The following is a 6,912-nucleotide window of genomic DNA, read 5'->3' on the forward strand; positions in this document are numbered from 1 at the left end:
GAATAGTCCTAAGGAAAGAATAAGTGCACCTCTCTTTTCTCAGGCTACCATACAAGAATAAACTGCGATACGAGTTAAAACAAGAACTAAACCAAGAGCCTTGACGTGGGGCTTTTGAAAACATCATCAGTTGGTTATATCCTAAAAAGAAGTGTGAACTCTTATAGTAAACTTAACTCTCAGGATGCATTGTTGAATCATATGTTGGAAATGTGTGTTAAATACCATATTGTGAAAGAGTTGTTGGTAGTTTTGATTCAGAATCTCAAGTGATGAATTTTGTCAGAACCATTCAGTGGCTAAGGCTTCATATTGTATTAATTTGTTACAAGAATGTAGTTTAATTAAGATTGTTGCTGAATCTATTTGAGGGGTGTGGTTGTGAGATTGGGCTAAGCTCTGTAGCAGAATAGTTTGACTGAATTATGATAATAAGCTGTAGTATTTGCTATCTTGGTTGATCCAAACTTAACAGTTGTGCTACCTATATAGCATGCATTGCAGTTGTTCTGACATTTAATAAGATATAATGTTATTTATATCTTGAATATTGTATAATAGTGTCCCTAGTCTATTATATGAAGAAAAAATTAGCATTATATCAGTTATTTCTTCAACTAAGAGAACTGAATTTAGTTGAAGAAATAATGGTACTATAGGTTTTTACCAAAATTAATACAAGTAAATATAATGTACATGTTTACATTTTATTGGGTACATGAGTGTGTTTGCTCTGGCAATGTTCCAGTGAGCTTGGCTGTGGGCATAGTTTGTATGTGTAAGTAATGGATGCCAATTAGCATGGATTGAATGTTTATGCCAGGCTGGAGATCTCACTCATGTCCAGCAATGTGGACATGAGTAAGAGCTTGTGTTTCTACACAGTATTCGGATATAGGTGTTTTCACCAGTGAGAATGTATATCCTACCCCTCCCCCCCCAAAAAAAAATTGTGTTCCCATACCTCAATGTGACAGAATATGTAAACATCAATAATTGAATTAATGGAATGCAAGAATGTGTAAATGTATATTTATGTGAATGAATGTGTTCTCTTGTATATGCTTAGGGGTGTGTGTGTGTGTGTGTTCATATGTGTATATGAATGTGTGTGAGTACAGGTATGTATGTAGTAGTAATAGTGGCATGTGATTCAAGAAAGCAAGTGTATGAGCTTATGCAGCATCAGCCAAAAAAAAAAAAAAAAAAAAATCACAGCCATTCCCTCTAAACGTTTGTCCAGTTCCTCCTTAAATTTATTTAACCTATCAATTTCCACAACAACAGATTGAAGTTTGTTCCAGCAATTAACCATCCGCTGGCTAAAGGCAAATTTCCGCACATCTATTCTACATCTGTCTATCTTTAATTTGAATTTATGCCCCCTTATGTTCGTAATCTGAACAAGTGGAAGAATCCCATCAGAATTCAGCGTGCTCAACCCATTCAAGGCCTTATACACCTCAATCAGATCACCTTGCAGATGCCTAGTCTCCAGCCACTGCAATTTGTAGAACTTAAGCCTCTCTAGATAAGAGGTTCCCTTCATTCCCCTCACCAATCTTGTTGCCCTTCTCTGTACACACTTAAGCAAATCTACATCCTTCCTAAAATGAGGCCTCAAGACCTGGACGCAGTACTCAAGGCGTGGCCTGACCATTGCCTTATACAGAGGGACAATAACCTCCTTTTCCCTGCTAGCAAAATTCCTATATATCATTGACAAAATGACCTGCCATGGCAGCCTGTCTGCATTACTCAGAAAACTTCATATCTGACTGCACAATTACTCCCAGGTCTTTTTTATTTTCTACCACCTTAAGTGGCGCCTCCGTAGCCAAGTTGGCAAGAGCAGCAGTGCGTAGCACACGCTTCTTGATTGGACCGGAGTTCTAGTCCATGACCACCAAATACGGAGGATGCGGAGAGGTCAGGGAATGACCACCGCATATCCCCAGAGCAATATGACCTTAGTTGCTAATGCTCCTAAAAACCAAATAACAACAACAACCATCTTAAGTGTAATACCACACATTTGGTGCAATACTCTGGGGTTACTTCTACCCACATGCAGTACTTTGCATTTGTCAAGGTTAAACTTCAGTTTCCACTTCTCAGCCCATCTGCCCAAATTTTCTAGATCCTGTTGCAGTAGCACACTGCCATTACTGTTATTAACAACCCTGCCAACCTTTGTATCATCTGCAATCTTCGACACTAAGCCTGATATACCTTCATCAATATCATTGATAATTATACAAAACAACAGTTGACCCAACACCGAACCCTGTTGGACTTCCCTCTGTCGTTGTGGAAGTTGATAGGTTAAATTACATTAGTCCACGAAGAGCACCACCCTCTGTCTTCTCCCACTCAACCATCCTTTTATACATTGTAGCAATTTACCCTTAATACCATTCTGCTTCAATTTCTACAATAGTCTTCCATTCGCAATAGTGTCAAAAGCTTTCCTGAAATCCAAGTATATGATATCAAAATTATTTTTTGCATCCAGTTCATTTGTAACCACATCATAATAACCAATCAAATTTGTCAGACAAGACTTTCCACCAAATACCGAGGATACGGAAAGGTCAGAGAATGACCACTGCATATCCACGGAGCAATATGGCCTTAGTTGCTAATGCTCCTAAAAACCAAAATAACAAACAATAACAACAAGACTTTCCCTTAACTAACCCATGCTGTGTCTGAATTATTGCTGAAGTCTTGTCTAGATGATCATGCAGTGCTTCTTTAACCAGTGATTCCATTATTTTACTTAGAAAAAAGTTAAACTAAGTGGTCTGTAGTTACTCGTATTACTCTTCGATCCCCCCTTTGTGAAATAGGGAATACACTTGCACATCACCAGTCCGTAGGGACCTCCCCTGAGTCCAAGGATGCTTTCATAATTATGGCTAAGGTTTTGCTTACTTCCTTTGCTGCCTCCTTAAATATAACTGGATAGATCCCATCCACCCCAGGTGCCTTTCTTATGTTTAAGTTCAACAATTTCTCCTCCACTTTGCTCTCAGTTATTACAAAATCATTAAGCACCCTGCTACAACATGATAACCTTCTAGCATTTTTAAACCTTAATAACTCGTGTGAATGTAGATGCCAAATATACTCATTCAGTTTGTTTGCTATCTGAGCAGGATCATCAACAGTTGAACCATCGATATCAAGTTGACCAATCAGATTCATCCTCTTCCTTTTAGAGTTTATATAAGTAAAATCCTTGCAGTTTTTCTTAGCATCCTTTGCCAAAGATTTCTCATACTCTGCCTTCGCCTACCTAACCTCCTTTGTGACTTGATTACAGACTAGCTTATATCTGCCATAGGCTTCTGTGTCGCATGAAAATTTATATGCATCCCATGCATTTTTTCTTCTCTGTCACGAGTCTCATTAGTTTATTTGATAACCATTTAGGCTTAAACCTTGAACAATATTTCTTAATAGGTATAAAACTTTTAATAGCTGCCACGATTAATTCCTTGAATGCTTCCCACTTAGAATTTGATGTCGGTAACATCATCAGTATGTATGTGTATATGAAAGTGCATGTGGTTGTGTGAATATATGTGTATGAGTTCATGTATATATGTTCATATGCGTGTTTGTGCTGGGTGTTAAATGAGTGTTTTTTTTTTTTTTTTTTTTTTTTATGAAAACCCCAAACACGAGAGGTATTAGAATCTATAGTACTTAGTCTTGTGCTTGGGTTGGAGGTTGAGAAGACGAAAGAAGATATATTTGTTGACATTAGACTTGAACATCTGTAGACTGTAATTTTCAGGAAATACGTATGAAGGACGGTTGTTACAGAAAACAGCAGTTGAATGAATAAACGAGGAAGATGAAAAGTTGGTTCTGTGAGTTTTAAGTTGGACAGTAAATGGGTGTTGGCTGGTGGCGGCATGTGGAGTGTTTTGAAAGAGAGAGTGGGAATTATAGAAGCCAATTCAGAAGAACGGTGCCCATGGAAATATCTATAGAAAAGGCATGTGGCAGAGAGTGGAGAGTCGCTGTTAGAGATGAATCATTAATTAACCTAACTGCCCTCTTCTGAATGGAATCTAGAAGCCTGAGAAAGGTTTTGGGGGCACCGCCCCAGATGTGGGAACAATATTCCATGATAGGATGGATTTGCGATTTGTACAGAGTGAACAGCTGTTTGGAAGAAAAGTAATGCCGAGAGTGAAAGAGTAAACCAACTTTTTTTAGATGCAGAAGAAGCAATATTTGTAATATGCTTGTGCCAGGATAAATTAGAAGTCAGGGTAATCCCCAAAAGAGATATATCATCTTGCCTAGAAATCAGAGTGTCGGCAAAAATAAGCATAGGAGCAGAAGAATCCTTTTTGCGAGATAAAAGACAGGACTGAGGTTTCGAAGGATGAAATCAACTACGTTGTCTTTGCCCCACTGGAGAATTACCTGGAGATCGGAATTTAAGGAACTGGTGTGGATATTTGAGAAGTTGAGGCTGATTGAGTAGGGCAAGGTTTTTCAAAATGGAATGCAATATGCTATCATCAGCAGAACTTTAGAAAGGATTTCCAGTCAATGAAAGAAGGTCATTAATATACATCACCAGTCCTTGACATTAATATACAAGAGGAATAGAGTGGGGGGAAAAGCTGAACCTTGGGGGACACCAGGATTAGTGGAGAAGTTAGAAGACAGTGAACCGTCTACCATCACCCTCAGTGAGTGATCAGAGAGAAAACTGGATAACCAATTACAAAAATCAGTTGGCAAACAATAAGATGGAAGCTTTATGCCAAACACAATCAAAAGCCTTTGAAATGTCAAGAGCAACTGCTTGTGGTTAGTATTAGTATTGGTTCACCAAACGTTTCCATTGAATTTGCCCATAAGTGAGTAACATAAGCCAGAATATCACCAGTGGATCGACACTGATGGAATCCATACTGGCGATCGTTGATCAGACGGAACGTTTCTAGGTAGTTTAAAATTTGGCAGTTAATTGATTTCTCCATTAATTTAGAAAGAGTGGAAGTAATTGCAATGGTACGATAATTGGATGAGAGGGACTTTTTACCCTTTTTAGGAACTAGCTGGATATGAGCAAATTTCCAAGCAGAAGGAAAAACCACTTTGGAATAAGAAAGTGAAAAAAGGTGGAAAAGAACAAGAGTTAGTTCAGGAGCACAGGTTTTGAGAACAAGTGGAGAAATACCATCAGGACCTGTATCTTTCTTAGCATTGAGATTCGTCGAAATCCTTCTGACATCCTTTTGACGGAAGACAACAGGAGGCATTGAATGGAACATGTTGGGAGGTGTTTTACCAAGATCATTAATACATGAGTTGGAAGAAAAATGGGATGCTAGCAGGTCAGCTCTATCCTTGGCTGAAGTGACAACAGATCCATCTGGTTTTGACAGAGGTGGGAGCAGAGAGGGCAAAAGTTCCGGCCAATAGCTTTGGCAAGAGACCACAATGCTCGCATACCATTAGGGCAAGAAGCAAGTTTTCTACTCTAAGTCTGTTCAAAATCTAGTTTGGACTGATTAATAACTGCTTTACAATTTTTGCGAGCTTTGGTGTATGTAGAAAATTAAACTGAAGAATTGTAAACAAGCCAATTACGAAATGCAGTGTTCTTCTCTTGAACAGCCTTAACACATTTATTGGAAAACTAAGGTTTAGATAAAGGACGATATTTTAAAGTGGAGTGTGGGATAAAGGATTCCATTCCTACAAGAATAATTTCACTGACATGATCAGAGCAAATGTTGACAACAGAAGTTTTGAAACAGTAGTCCAACCAAGGAAAAGAAGAAAAGAAATCTCGCAGGTCATCCCATTTTGCATTCTTGTAATGCCAAACAATACGAGGTTGGGAATAGCCATTAGATAAAAGCTCCGTTGAAGAAGAGAGAATCACCAAGTTGTGATCTGAGATACCTAAAGAACCACTCACTTCGAAAGTGTACTTAGAAGGGTTGTTTGTAAGATAAAGATCAAGTGTGTTGGCTGTATGGTTAGAATTGTCCGGTATTCTTGTAGGTAAATGTACAATCTGTGCAAGGTTATTAGTAATTGCAAAAGCCTCAGTATCTCGACCAGCTGGATCGGTGTGACTAGAAAACGGAAGCCAGATGGAGTTGTGAACATTAAAATCACCAAGGAAAATTACCTTACTGTTAGGAAAGTTGGACTGGAGAAAGTCAAGTTGCAAAGAGAGGAAGTCAAAGAGCTCCAAGTGATTAGTGGAGTTGGGAGAACAGTAGAGACAGCAGATGAATTTGACACAATGAGGTAGAGAGGTTTTAAGCCAGAGAAGATCAAAGAGAGGAGATTCCAAATTACCAATTCTCTGACAGGGAATATCGGATTGGACATGTGTACAAGTACCACCTTTGAGGCAAAAGGAATCATACAGCGAATAATTTGGGCAACTGAGATGAGTAGTATTTGAATCAACCGATAACTGAGATTCTGTCAGAAAAAGTACATGGGGTTTGGCAGACTGCAAGTGGAAATTGACATCGTTGAGATTACAATTGAGACCATGTATATTTGTGAAATTAACTAGGAAGTGTTTGGGAGGTTTGGATCTTTTTGCAGATAAGCTTATTCTATTAGTTTGACAATTCATGGTGTATTCAATTGAAAGTGTGTGTGGGGGGGGGGGGGAATGCTGTATGAAGTAATGAAATTTTTGAATATGGCATATACATGGTAAGAATATACCCAGATCCTTGACATAACGTGGCCTTGACAATGCCCCCGCATACACACTACTCGGACTCCCTCCAGTCACTATCTGGCAGAGTAGAGGTAGCAATATTATACACTAGGTGATCCGGAAGCCTCCTAAAGAGTTACCAATAGGTTCGGTCTGGTGTACTAACTAGCAGCCGGCCTGCGAAC

The sequence above is a fragment of the Mastigoproctus giganteus genome, chromosome 5, assembly GCF_048544385.1.
Source record: "Mastigoproctus giganteus isolate SK-2022 chromosome 5, ASM4854438v1, whole genome shotgun sequence".
Taxonomy (NCBI): Eukaryota; Metazoa; Arthropoda; class Arachnida; order Uropygi; family Thelyphonidae; genus Mastigoproctus; species Mastigoproctus giganteus.